The following is a 15,491-nucleotide window of genomic DNA, read 5'->3' as shown; positions in this document are numbered from 1 at the left end:
CAAGCACCCCATCAAGTCTCCTCCTAAACACCTCCAATGATGGTGACTCCACCACCTCCCTGGGCCATCAGCAACCCCTAGAGATGTGTAGACTTTGTTTTACTGTTCTGAAATCAATACAGATTTATTATTTGGTATTAAATAAAATGTGGATTTTATTATTGAATAAAGTTTAACTGACCACATGTCTCAGGAAGAAGTTTAGTTCCATTTGCCAGTGATCAGCTTCTCATCCATGTAAGTACACAGTGCATGGCAAGGGGGTTGCAACTAGACGATCTTTACGCTCCTTTCCAACTCAAACTGCTCTATGATTCTATGAAATGCAGAACATAAAAATATGTTTTGCTAGAAAGAATACTAATATCTCTTTAAGATGTTCTTAGTCACAAAGGAATAATTTGCTGAAAAAGGTCTTGTAGTGAGGGGCCCAAAAGTGAGCCAAGTACTCAAGGTGCAGACTCACCAAGGTGCAGTACTGGGTCAGAGGGAAAATCCCTTCCCTAGTCCTGCTGGTCTCACTATTGCAGGCCAGGATGCTGTTGGCCTTCTTGGCCAGCTGGCCACACACTGGCTTATGTTCAGCAGGCTGTCAATCAACTCCCTCAGGTCTTTCTCTGCTGAGCAGTTTCCAACCACTCTGCCCCAAGCTTGGATTGCTTGTGGGAGTGTTGTTGTGACTCAAGTATAGGACCCAGCACTTAGCATTGTTGCATCTCACACCATTAAATTACATGTCAGTGCTCATCTATGCAAGTTTGAGGTTTATCTACAAAAGGGAACACTAAGCAAATCGTTCAAGTCCAAATTCGCACCCATTCATCATTTGCTCTCTTTACACCATACACATCTACACACCTTTCACATCTACATGTTTCATGTCACAGAAGAGGCTGCCTAATCTATTCCACCCTAGAATTTCTGATTTATAAAGAAAAATAAGTAAATAGTAAATATAGTAAAATAGAATAAATACTAAATAAAGCTGTTTGACAAGAAAACCTCAAATTACCCCATTCTTTTGGAAACCAAAGTCAAATGCTGACCTACCACACAGATTTCCAGGAGGGTCCCCAAGCCAAAGTGCCTCAGACCCATAGTGTGTCAAAACCACAGGAAGATCAGAAGATAAATTCTTCTTTCCTAGTTAACAATCTCCCCCACCCTCTCATGTTAACTCAAATATGGATGAACAGGGCACACCAAATGGCATTTCTAAGACCATAGCTTCAAGAGAAATTTCCTAATATCTTCTCTGTACAAGAATATTTAGCTGAATAACAAGTCTTACTGGTTTTAGTATGACTAATTTCCAGAGCAACTGATGGATTGTAGAGAAGAATTAGTTTTAAGCTACCTTTATAAGCATGCAGAAATTAAAAGAAATGGCATTTCAGTTAAAGAAAGGTTTTCTCAAAGTGTGGAAAAATTGTAAAGACGTGGGGCAATCCTCAAAGAGAATTAATATAAGTTTGGAATTAAGCAGCAGTGCTAGACAGTGCACATTTGCAGATGCATTCAATATTTATGGATTGTGTGGGTTATGCTTGTAGCTCTAAAGTTCCTCTTAAAGTTCATTTAATCTAATCCACTCAGTTGTCTCAAGAGATAAAATTCCTCATTTAGTGTCATGTCAAGGTTTAGTCAAGCTTTTGCGGTGTCATTGGTTTTGACATATTGCTGAGATAGAACCTTTGATTTCAGAGGCTGCCAAGTGGAAACATGCAACTGAAATGATTAATCAAATTATTATAGGGGGGAAGGGAGTGGATAAGGAAAGAAAAAAAAAAAAAAAGAAGAAAATAAAAGAAGGAAAAAGGTAATGGTCTTCCTTTAATAAGACAGAGCAAAAAGATCAAGGTCTTTCCCATCTCTTCAGCTAAATGGCTAAAATCCCAATCTAATTTCTTGTCAAATGTAGGAAAAAAATGTATTGGCAATGGACTTTTACCATTTTAGTAGACTGGTTTACTTACATAGGAAATAATTTATAAACTGAGATATTTTTAAAAACAAATGTGATTTTCTGTGAGGAGAAGGAGAAGGAGAAGGAGAAGGAGAAGGAGAAGGAGAAGGAGAAGGAGAAGGAGAAGGAGAAGGAGAAGGAGAAGGAGAAGGAGAAGGAGAAGGAGAAGGAGAAGGAGAAGGAGAAGGAGAAGGAGAAGGAGAAGGAGAAGGAGAAGGAGAAGGAGAAGGAGAAGGAGAAGGAGAAGGAGAAGGAGAAGGAGAAGGAGAAGGAGAAGGAGAAGGAGAAGGAGAAGGAGAAGGAGAAGGAGAAGGAGAAAGAGAAGGATCTCTGGCAAGCACATAGTCTGGCTGGCAATAAATAAGAGCAGCCTAAAATACCCCTGTGCTCTCTCCTTTATTTTTACTAGCTTGTTGTCTTCTGTTGTTCTCAGCAAACACACTAAAGGCATCTTAAATGGCTGCTCTACAACGTGTGGTTCCTAAGCATGAACTTGCACAGTACCATGCCACTGCCATCCCACTATTTCATGGTGCATACTTCTAGAAGCTACCCCATGTTTTCCCAGATACACGACATGATAGTGCACATTCCTACCCCACAACTGCATGGTTTCAGATCAAGCTTGCCACCCTCAAACTAAGTCACTTTTATAAGAAAAGAGTCAGTGTAGGATGTCTTAACCATTATTAAAATCCTCTCAACTCAGGAAGGACTTTCACCACTTAAATCTGTATCAGCCCATTGACAGCTCCTGATCCAGCTGACACAACTCATCTCTTCAGAACCGCTGTGCCAAAAAACCAGTGATGCTTTAATTTCTCAGGAACGAAAAATAATTAATTAAATGAATAGAATCAAGATGTGGAGAATAGGGAAAAAAATACTGCAGATCCTTTGTCCTGAGACCTTAAAAATTAAGAAGTGCTAATGCTTGTCTAGTCTTTATGCTACTGCAACCACCAGCTTTTATGTGTGATAAATTTGAACCACCTGAGCTGGGTCTCTGGAAGCTGGTAGTAATAGGACATTACCTAATTTTTTGGTTCTGGTGTATCTTCTACTGAGAGCTGAACTAGCTTGGCTCCTAAGAACATGAAAAATGCTGCTAAAATATCTGTTACAGGACTACCTTCTCTGGGAAACTACATGTGTCTGTAGTATCCTGAACTCCAAAATATGGAGACATTCAACAGTGAGCCGCTGCACTCCATCTGAGGCTCAATCTAAGTATTCCCCAGTAGTAAGCCCAGAGTTCATGACAAAACACAGCAGCTTGTAACTGTGAATCCTGTTGGGCCTCTTGTAATAAGGTGTGGAAGGTCCTCCACATACTGAAGAGGTCAGCTTTCTTTCTGAAGTTCAGATATGTATACACTGACTTTTTTCAAATAAAATAAGCATTAGCCTTAGGTCACTGGTGCTAGGGGATTTTTTAATCTCTCTCTTGTCCTGAAAGCATAGCAAAGTGTCTGCTATGCCATTACCTAGTCTTGATATGCATTTTAGCCAAAACATGATATTGTGACATAAAATATAAAGTATAAAAGCCTATACCAGCCTCAGGACTCATGGGGCATTTACCATCTGCTTTTTAATCACGTGGGTCACAAACTGATTGTCACATACACAGAAATTAGTTTAACCGTCAGCTGACTTCTGACATGTAATCTCTGCCATTAGGAAGAGAAGAGTTAAGGCTCTCAAAATGCATGCTTACACCTCTGAGCCCACATGTTCCCTATGGGGAATACATGAGCCCAAGTGTAGCTTCAGTTCCTGCTTCCTGTTGATCTCCAGCTGTCATAAGGAAATTATGTTCTACCATGTAAGGAAGGAATTTCAAACTCTTGAGCACTCCTCAGATCACATAGATAAGTCTGTTTTTCAGTTGACAGTGCTGCTGCAGCATGAAATACCTTACACAGCAGTACCAACCTGTACTCAAAATCTAAGTGCCTCAGAACTTCTATTGATATTTCATTGTCTACAGATCAATCTGTAACTATTGCTGGGGCTACTGGGAAGCACTGTGTTTTAGTTTATGCACAAAGTTTTTGTTCCTCTCTTTTTGCAATGAGGAATTCCTCCCATTACCAACTTCACAGAATCACAGAATGATTTGAGTTACCCCACCATGGGCAGGGACACCTACCACTAGGCTAGCTTGCTCAAGGCCTCATCCAACCTGCTCTTAAACACTTCCAGAGATGAAGTATCTGCAACTTCTCTGGCCAAGCTGTTCCACCATCCTCTTAGTAAAGAACGTCTTCCTAATCTATCCTACTCTAGTTTAAAACCATAGCCCCTTGTCCTATCACCACATGTCCTTATAAACAGTCCCTCTCCATCTTTCCTGTAGGCACCAGTAGGCACATACCTAGTATTAGCTACCTGTAAGTACTGGAAGACCACTGTAAGTTCTCTCTGGAGCCTTCTCCAGGCTGAACAGTCTGTCTTCACAGGAGAGGTGCTCCAGCCCTCCTCTATGTAGTTAAAAGATTAATGCTTTTCTTCATTCCAAATTCTCCTGAAGAAACAGATGAGTCACCAAAGGATTCTCGTGTAACATTCAGATTTCAGCAGTGAGCTTCTCTTCGGTCTGTAAAACCATAGAATGTAATAAACAGAAGCAGAGCACAAAAGGTGCCCTGCCTAGCACAGAGAATCACTGCTTCCAGAACTTAAAACCACATACACCTGCACAATGAGCCTGCATGAACAAAATGCAGTTTAGCAAGCCACACATTACAGCCAGAAGTTCTGATGGCTGTCATGCCTAAGTACTGCAATGAATGGGGCTGTAAATTTACCAGATGTTCCTGGAGATACAGCAGTAAATCACTTCAAAGCCACCTGCCATCTTTTGGACACCAGACTCAGAATAAAGCTATGTAGAACCCTATCTGTTACTTTATTGAACAAACCAGCAACTCTCTAGATGGACAATTTGTCCATTCTTTTTTGCTTATAGCCCCACCAATTTCTAATTCAGTTTCTTATTTCTCACAACAAAATTGCTCATAGATGCATCATATCACACTTCAAAAAAAAGTAGGAAGTAAGGTATGGAACTCTTTAGTACATATTCCAACATTATCATCCAGTGCACTTAGTTGAATCAAACAGTCTGGATTTCATGTAACAATCTGCCTTGTCTTAGGCCATAGAATCATAGAATGGCTTAGGTTGGAAGGGATCTCAGAGATCATCTGATTCAAACCCCCTGCCATGGGCATCCTACCTGGCCTTGAATGCCTCCAGGGAGGGGGCTTTCACAACCTCTCTGGACAGCCTATTCCAGAGTCTCACTACCCTCATACTGAAGAACTTCCATCCTAAGCCTACTCTCCCTTAGCTTCAAACCATTCCCCCTTGTTCTATTGCTAGACACCCTTACAAAAGGACCCTCTCCACCTTTCCTGTAAGCTCCCTTTAGGTATTGGAAGGCAGCTATAAGGCCCTTCAGAAGTGAAGGAGTAGAGGTATCCTTGTCTGAGGACTGCTTCCATTCTTCACAGTGACTGAAAGGTTGGTTTGCTAATGGTAGTCAACACTGTAGTTGACTCACTTTGTGCCCTGTCTGCTCTTCTACTGCAGCACAAGATTCAGCCTCTCAGACTTCACAAAATCCATTCTGTTTACCACTACTTATGCACTTCTGGTCTAAAAGGGTAAGAATAAAGACTATGGTCTAAGCCTGGATTCTGTTTGGTGTAGGCAATCTGTGGTTTTGCAAAAGGATCGCTTCCACAGAGGCAGTGGTTCTCACCTGCTTGATCATAATTAGTTGCACTGTTTGACAGTGTGATCAAAAAATGAAACAAACAAACAAGAAAGGTCTTTCCTCATGATCCAATGAAGTCTTCTTGTCTTTAAAAAAATGGTCATCTTTCTTTACCTAAAAAGCAGTAAAGAGATGGTGAGAATAACGATTAGAGGGACAATGGTTTATTTTTTTCTTATTATGTTCTGTTTATGGTTGCCTGGGAGAAGAGACCAACCCCCACCTCCTTTCAGGTAGTTGTAGACAGCAATAAGGTCTCCCCTGAGCCTCCTCTTCTCCTAAACCTCTCCTGGTGCAACCTGAGGCCATTTCTTCTCCTATCACTTGTTACTAGGGAGAAGAGACCAACCCCCAGACAGCTCCAACCTCCTTTCAGGGAGTCAGTAGTAGGTTTCCCCTAAAGCTATTTTTCTTCAGACAAAACAACCCCAGCTCCCTGAGACACTTCCCATCTACAACAGACTTAGTAAATTCAGTATCTCCCTTTCAAAGCCTTGTGACTTTACTGTAGCAATTATTGCAAGTTACACACTTTGTAGCTATAATCTCACTGACTATACATTTCTTCATTAGAAGCAAAGGGAGAAAGACAAATCCATGAGGAATGGCTAGTTGACATCAGATCACTTGCTGCAAATGCAGCCCTTACAACTTATTTTCTTTTCTTTTCTAGTTTTCTTTTTCAAAAGTAAAAGCAGCAATTGCTTCACTCAAATTCTATTGGCAAAATATGACAGAAGTCAAGAATCCATTTGATAATCTCTAACCATTCCCTACCCAGCTGAGAAACTGTAGCAAGACAATGCATCCCATCCAGCCCCAAGTTAAAGGATCTTCTTTTAAATTAAAACCCACATTCAGAGACATCCTATTCCATGTGCTGGGTCCTATCTGCTCTGAGCAGAAAGTCCCAGTTGGAATGGTGCAGCACTCTCCTGGCCAGCAAACCGGCTGGCCATCTGCCTGCATCTGGCTCTTCTGTGCTAATCCCCGGCTCCCAAAAGTATGAGCTGCAGCTTCAATTCACTTCACTTTGCAGTCAGCTGTACCAAGTTTCTGTTACTTGGCTGGTATGGATACATCTTTTTAAAGATACTGGAGCATACAAGTGTCTGATCTTTAAACAAGCACAGATCATTGCAAGTAGGTGAAGAAGACATCTTGATTGCAAACAAAACTGAAAAAGATAGTACTGGATTTCTAAGAATGAGAGCATACCTGATTTGATTGACCTAAATGAGGCCACTGACCCAGCAAGCTGCCTATTCTGCTGGCTGTTAATGGTTTGAAGGAGAAATAGGAAACAGAGACAACTACCATTTTTACTCAATGTTGTATAACAAAGAAGAGCTATTTTATTATGGTGCTTAAAATTCAGCGGGGGTGGGGAGGAGATGTTATTTTATCTCTGCAAAAAGACTGTTCTACCTTTTTTATCATGCAATCATATAATTATTTGGGTTGGAAAGGACCTTAAAGATCATCTAGTTCCAACCCTCCTAGCTTTCAACCTGGCTTTCAACACTTCCAGGCTTGGAGCCTGCACAAATTCTTTGGACAACCCATTTCAGTGCCTCACCCCCGTCATGGGAAACAATTTCTTCCTCATGTCTTACCTCAGTCCAGCTTCTTCCAGTTTGTACCTGTTGCCCCTTGTTCTGTCAAAAGCCCCACTCCAGCTCTTCTGGACCCCCTTCAAATACTGGAAGGCTGATAGAAGTTCTCCCCAGAGCCCTCTCTTCTCCAGGCTGTCTTCAAAGGAGAGGTGCTCTAATGCTCTGATCATCTTCAGGGCCTCCTCTGAACAACTCTAACAGTTCCATGTTCTTCTTATGTTTGGGAGCTTCAGAGCTGGACACAGGACTCCAGGTGGGATTTCACCAGAGCAGGGTAGAGGGGCAGAATTTTCTCCCTCCACCTACTGCTATTTGACTGACCAGAGGAGCTATCAGAAGACTATTTCTCATCCTAATGGCTGCCCCCTCCATTTGCAGACTTGTGAAGCCAATTTCTATCATTACTGTCCTGTCACTGACTGAAGTAAATTCTAGAATCTCTGCCAGCACTAATACAGATTAGCAAGGTAAAACCCACAGTTCTGTGCTCTCAGACATTAGGATGAACCTAACCCGAAGAAAATTAGAGCTAACAGCTTTGCAGATATTTAATTAACTTGATTTTAGTTGCTCAAGTTAATTCTGATTTTGTTAGTTCCTGTTTGTTGTGATTCAAATTCAGAGAGTTGTTGAAGAATCCTGTATCATAATCCTGACACTCAAAAAGAGGCTAAACAGCATTAGTCACATTAAGAGTTAACAGAAATCCAACTAAATCCCATCAGAAGAGGTACTTTGCAGTATGCATGTATATAAGGAGAAATATGAAGATAGTATCTTTTCTGAATGCAACACTGGAGAGACTATTAGTCTGCCTCAATCTTCAAAACCTTTTTTTCTTTAGAAACTGGAAAAGGTTCAGATATGGCTCCCAAGACTGATTCCATGTCTGGAGTTTGAGATTTACAAAGCTCTATTTACTGAACTTTTCAAAGGCAAGGGCTTTTTTAATCTACTAAACAAAGGCATACCAATATCCAGTGACTGCAAGCTGAAATTAGATAAATTTCCATCTATAAATAAGGCATCATTTGTAATAGTAAAAACATCCAGAAGCAACCACTCAGTAAAAGATGTGCTTTAATTTCCACCACTCAAAACGCTGTGAGTGCAGAATAAATATTTTGCTGAAAGACAGTATAAAGCACAAGTTAGAAACTTCATAGATTCATAGACTTGTTTGGGTTGTACTGGACCTTGAAGATCATCTAGTTCCAACCCCTCTGCTTTGGACTGGGACACCTTCCACTAGACCACATTGCTCAAGGCCCTGTCCAACCTGGCCTTGAACACCTCCAGGGAGGGGGAATCCATAACCTCCCTAGGCAACCTGTTCCAGTGTCATACTACCCTTACTATGTGAAATTATAGATCAAACCCTGTTCTGTGTTATTTAGGAAATCAAACTGCTTCAATATAATGGTACCTTCTTGCCTTAAAGTCTATAGAATATTCAATAGAAGAATTTTATTTCAGTTAGGTGACATAATTTCCATCTAGGAAACAGGATAAGAACATTAATTAAAATTGATTTCCTTTCCAAATATTTGATTAACCACTACAAAGGGAAAGGAATTAAGAAGTGGGGTGATGTTGCCTGTCACAAGACACACGTGAGCTATATATATGACCCTCAGTATTGATCAACTGGAAGGTAAATCCTGTAAAATCATTTATTTTCTGAAGAAAAGTTCAGTTCAGTTTCACAGAAAGAAATCTTACATATAAGAGAAGCCTTCTAGCACCACTGCTTTTCTAAGAGGTTGGTTATTGGTACAGGTATCCTGAGAGTAAATAATTTCTTCATGCAAGAGAAAAGAATTTAAGGCATGTTTCTCTATCAGCAGTCTAAGGTTTGTGGGCAGATTCTGAACTCCCAACTCCCAAATCTCTAATCTCAGTAGAGCTGAGAGCCAGGAGTTGCTGCCTCTCAGAGTTAAGCTTTTGTTTTTGAAAGAGACAAAGACATTCAGTCCCTGCTGAGGTCTGAGTTTAGCGGAAGGATGGAAATGCACTGTTGCTATGTATAACTAATTTAGAAAAGAGAGTTCTGGCTGTTTTCTTCCCCACCACACTCCCAACCTTAAAAATTGCTGGCAGCCAATTCAACTCCCATGAAGTCCTCAGAATTGTAAACTGTCCTCTTCATCTTCAAACTGTGACACTTACTCCAAAATAAACTTTGCTCTTATATCTGGCTTTTTAAGACACCTGGCTCCAAACTATTACTTACAAGATTTTTCTGCAGAAGCTTTTAAAGCAGTTTCTAGCCTGATTAAATACAGATTTCATTACAATGCAGATTTGAAATCTAAACCATGCATTTTTATCTCTGCCAACAGGAAATTTTTCTCAGGACATCACTGACTATGGAAAAGATCCTGCAATGCACCTTCTTTCTAAAAATACACTGAAATCTTTCAAGCTTGACATTCCTCCTCATCTGAGCCCCCACAGAAGCTGACAGTTAGACCTAATCATTCTCTACTGGGGTAGTCAAGGACCAGTGGAAAGAGGGACATTAAAAATAGCTATTTCAAAAGAAGCTATGTCTCTCAAGAGATGCTAATGCTTGGACTGGATAATATCGTCTGTAAAAATGGCATTCAGGCTTCCTGCTGGTTTTGCAGTTCTCCTCTGCAAGCTGGATATTGTAAAGATCCCCAGTCTGCATCACTTCATCATTATTAGGATAAAGCAGCAGCATCAAACCAAGAAAAATATTTAGAAGAGCAGCTTGTGTTTGCTAAGGTTTATTTTTCTGGTTTAATGTTTGCTAACAGCAGCAGCTGACTTAAATCACTGAATTCGTTGCACTGGCTCTGGCTGGGATGGAGTTAACTCTCTTCATAGCAGTCCATATGGTGCTGTGCTTTGGGTCTGTGGCTGAACTGGCATCAAGCTGGTTGCATCAGCATCAAGTTTTGTCTTCTCCCCAACCTGCAGCAAGTAGACTAATGGTGGACAAGTGTTGCAGTTTGAGCTGGGTGCCCCCTGATGTGTTCACTTCCTGTGTCCAGAAGTCCAGCCCAGAGGGATGGACACAGGAAATTTTGTATTTCCTACCATAATTCTTTGCACCACTATAAGATCCAGTGCGGGGTCTAACACATTCTCTTTTCTTCCTCCTCCGTCAGCCGGTAACTGGGGGAGATGTCTGCTGGCTTTGGGCCTGGCTAGGCCCAAGGCCACAGGGGGATGGGCAGTCTCAGACCTGGCCAGCTGAGACTAGCCCAGCAGAGGGAGGGGGAAGAAGGAGCCCTGAGGGTCTTGGGTGTACCCTCAGGTGGGAATGGGATGACTCTGGGTTTGTTTTGGGATCTTTCTTTGTCACTGCGCTTTGGGTTCTCTGTAACATTCACTGCTTTCTATTTAAACTTTCATCACTTTTGCAATCCGTTTGTCTGAGTGTTTTATTCCTGCCCGTGGTGGGGAGAGGGGGCTGCCTCAACCCAGCACAACAAGAAGAATGGAATTGACACAGTCTGGACAGCTGACCCAATGACCAAAGGGATAGTTCCATGCCACATAACATCATGTCCAAAAATATATTAAAACAACAGCAAAACCAACCAACCAAACAAAAAATGCACACACAAAAGACAACCACAAAACTGGAGGAAGATGCTGAGGAGTTTTTGGTTTCCAAGGTGGTTTCTGTTCAGACAATCACTGGGCAACAATGTGCTTCTGAGAAGTGGTTCATGATTTTTGCATCTCTTGGTTTTTATCCCTCTTTCCTCCACTTATTAAACTGTCTTTATCAGAACCCATGTGTTTTCACGGTTTTGGGTTTTTCCTGTTCTCTCTGATTCTGGTTAGAGTCAAGCAGGGAGGAAATGAGTGCTTAGCTGCTGCCAGGGTCAATACACAATATTCATACCCTTCTATCATAATGATGAGTCCAAAACAGGGCTGAAATATACTGATATTTTTTTAAAAATATGAAATACAAACACAAATATAGAGCATTTCCAGGCATTAAAGAAATATGAGTAACTGCAAGCAATATAAGTACCTGTCACAGTAATGTCTTAAGTTTAATAAAGGGTTTTCCCTTCATGTCTAACTCTCTAAAAACCCCAGTTTGCACAATAGCCACTGTCCAGAGGGGGAAGGCAGTGGCAAGTGTTTTTCTCTTCTAACTACTTTCATTCCCAAGGAAATGTGACATTCACATTTACTTCATTCTACAATCATTATAATCACTCTAGTTATTAAGAGCTCATGTGTTGCACTAACATTCATGTATAGCTCCAAACTAGGTGAACATGATGATTTGTATCAGTTATTTTAGATTAGACAAGCTCAGGATATGCCTATTACAAGCAACACTTTCTTACTCTTGCCATGCTTAACCTTATAGAGCTTGTGTGGACAACAGTTTTCACATATCACCTGTTTGCATTCCAGCTCTCTGAAAAATCACTAAACCATACCATCTCCTGAAATCAGGCAGAGAGAAATTCTCCTCTTTTCCCTCAGTATTGCAGGTAGTAGGGCATACAATGGTAACAATTTTAATAGCTACAAATGGCTAACAAGGATTTTGGACAGAAATATACATGTGGAAAGCAGTTCTGCTTACATATTTGCAGTCTCCTCAAAAAGGGTAAAAGACCACTTGGTTATTTTAGTATCTTTATTCTCAGTTTGTTGTCCTCAACACTACTCAGATAAGCATAACGAAACAGGACACAAAATTTAGCTAAGACCTTCCTTTCTCATCATCTTGTGTTTCACAATTCAGCGCTCTAAAGGTAAATTCTGATGTTTGAATCCATCAGATTTCAGTTAGAATCCAGGTAACATTTTTGTGCCAATCTTAAGACTGGGCACTGTAACAAGGCAAAAATTATTTTAAAAGTAGATACACTTATTCATGATTTCTTAAGACTTCCAGCAAAACATTCTCCTTGTGGAAAGATTAACTTTCTTGAATTCCATTTTACTACACAATCCCATTTACTCCTACTATTTCTAAACAAATTAAGTAACAGCCATTGACATTTTGACAGCACTGAAGAATTTGAAGACAATTTTAATGATGGAAAACCTACCTCATCACACTTCTCAGAGCTTCAAGTTGATCTTTGGCATTGAGGCTGATAATTTGATTGTTCTGTAATGTACAAATGCATAATTTCAAAACCAGAAATCATTATACAGAGAAACAAATTAAATGCAAACGAAGTCCTTGTACAAGATGCTAATACATATAGTGATAGACAGAGCTAGTATCTAACAAGAATAATAAAGAATACAGCTCATCTAAATAACCAATTAAAAGATTTATTCTCACTTTAAAACATCCATAGTGGTATGATACAGTCCACTGTATCATTAATCATATATAACATATTAAATAAGCATTCCCTTCCTTCATTCCACCTTTCTATTCCCTCCTAATTCTAGGTTCAAACAAACATCTTTTAAATTTGCTGTGATCAGTGTCAGTCCTATTTAAACAGAATCAGGACACTGTCTATCACACAGGCAACTGCACAAAGAAATAGAATACTGGGTGGTGGCTTATAAAACTTATTTTTAGTATTTCACTTCAAATTAGCAGTGGACAAATTAATCCTCATGTTAGCATGTCTCTTAAAGAATATACAATTCATATTGTTCTTGAAGAAAAAAACAAGATGTATTCCTTCATGTTTTTAAATATTTCTGAATAATCAAATATTATGAAGCCAACAAAGAAGATTGCTGCCAGAGACAAATGGAAAAAATAGCTTCCCTTCAGGATTAATCCAACCCACAATGTGAAATTAAAGACTTACAAAGCAAATCTTCCATACATAAAATCATAGAATTGTTTTGGTTGGAAAAGTCCTTTTGAGATCATTGGGCGCAAGCATTATCTAACTCTGCCAAGTCTGGTGCTAAACTATGTCCCTCAGCACCACATCTCTGTGGCTTTGAAGCACCTCCAGGGATGGGGATTCAACCACCTCTCTTGGCAGCCTGTTCCAGTCCTTGAGAACTTTTTCAGTTAAGTATAATGTCCAATCTAAACCTCCCCTGGTGCAACATGAGGCCATTTCCTCTTGTCCTGTCACTTGTTCCTAGGGAGAAGTGACCAACCTCCACCTCACTCCAATCTCCTTTCAGGAAGCTGTAGATGTTCTCAGACCTTTATGAAGCTACAATGCTCCTGTATGCATAAATATGCCAAATTAAATGCAGCACACCACACTGAAATATCAGAGGTCCTAACTACTTTAGGAACAGGAATTTGGAACACCCCCAGTAGTGCTTCCAAACAGGTAGAATCACAGAATCACAGAATCACCAAGGTTGGAAGAGACCTCAAAGGTCATCAAGTCCAGTCTCTCACCACAGACCTCATGAATAAAGCATGGCACTAAGTGTCACATCCAATCCCTTCTTGAATACCACCAGGGATGGTGACTCCACCACCTCCCTGGGCAGCACATTCCAATGGCGAACGACTCGCTCAGTGAAGAATTTTCTCCTCACCTCAAGCCTAAACTTCCCCTGGTGCAGTTTAAGACTGTGTCCTCTTGTTCTGGTGCTGGTTGCCTGGGAGAAGAGACCAAGCCCAACCTGGCTACAACCTCCCTTCAGGTAGTTGTAGACAGCACTAAGGTTTCCCCTGAGTGTCCTCTTCTCCAGGCTAAACAACCCCAGCTCCCTCAGCCTCTCCTTGTAGACCTTCTGCTTGAGGCCTCTCAGCCTTTCCCCAGCCTCGTTGCCCTTCTCTGGGCACGTTCAAGTGTCTCAATGTCCTTCTTTAACTGAGGGGCCCAGAACTGGAAGGCACTTGCCATCCAGTTCCACTGCTTAGCAAGGTTTGGCAGCTCTCTCGTGGTGGGGAGCAAAAGGGGCCCAAGCCAGACATTGGTGCCAAGGCACTTCCCACTGCTCCTGGCAGGGAGCAGCACAGGCCCAGGGGAAGCTGGAGCCACAAGTCAGGGCCTGTTCCAGCTGAAGGGTTGTGGCTGGGTCCAAGCACAAGAAGCACCCACAGGCAGGGCTGGCAGAGATTGGACTGGGACACAGGACCATTGCCACCTGGAATTGCCACTTCTTGAGTGGATTTAGCCAAAAAGTTGGCCAAGTCCCCAAAACTTCCTCTAGGTGTATGATGGTTCTAGAGTTATCCTCTGTGGAAACTCTTGTATTGCCCAGTCTGGACAATAACTCTTCAGGGTGGTGCTTTTGGTAATTGTTCTTAGTGCTTCATGTGATTTTTGACTGTTACTAGGACTTTTAATTATGATTTTATTTCAGTTGGGTTTTGTTTTTGGGTTTTTTTTAATTCTCTCAGTGATCCAGTATCCAATTTAAGATATTAAATGCATCATTAATTTCCTGTTTGGTTGTTGTTTTTTTTCACTAAAAAGAACACAGGAAATTCATTTTGATGGAAAGATTTGTAATAGACTTATTACTGAAATAATCACAAAAGATCTCCAAGATCGTTGAGTTGAACGATCAGCACAACACCATTATGGCCACTAAACCATGTCCCAAAGTACCATGTCTGCATGTCTTCTGAACACCTTCAGAGACAGTGACTCCACCATCACCCTGGGCATACTCTTCCAATGCCTTACCACTTTTTCAGTCAAGAAAATTCTTCTAATATTACATAGAATACATAGAATAAACCAGGTTGGAAGAGACCTTCAAGATCATCGCATCCAACCCATCAACCAATCCAATACCACCCAAACAACTAACCCACAGCACCAAGCACCCCATCAAGTCTTCTCCTGAAAACCTCCAGTGATGGTGACTCCACCACCTCCCCAGGCAGCCCATTCCAATGGGCAATCACTCTTTCTGTATAGAACTTTTTCCTAACATCCAGCCTGAACCTCCCCTGGCGCAGCCTGAGACTGTGTCCTCTTGTCCTGGTACTGGCCGCCTGGGAGAAGAGACTAACATCCGTCTGTCTACAACCTCCCTTCAGGTAGTTGTAGAGAGTAATAAGGTCACCCCTGAGTCTCCTCTTCTCCAGGCTAAGCAACCCCATCTCCTCCCCTGGTGCAATTTGAGGCCATTTCCTTTTGTCCTACCACTTCTTACTAGGGAGAAGAGACTAGGCATCACCTCACTTCAACCTCCTTTCAAGGAGTTGTAGAGA

Source organism: Dryobates pubescens, chromosome 1 (assembly GCF_014839835.1).
Source record: "Dryobates pubescens isolate bDryPub1 chromosome 1, bDryPub1.pri, whole genome shotgun sequence".
NCBI classification, from domain to species: Eukaryota; Metazoa; Chordata; class Aves; order Piciformes; family Picidae; genus Dryobates; species Dryobates pubescens.
Note: the sequence above shows the minus strand (reverse complement) of the source record.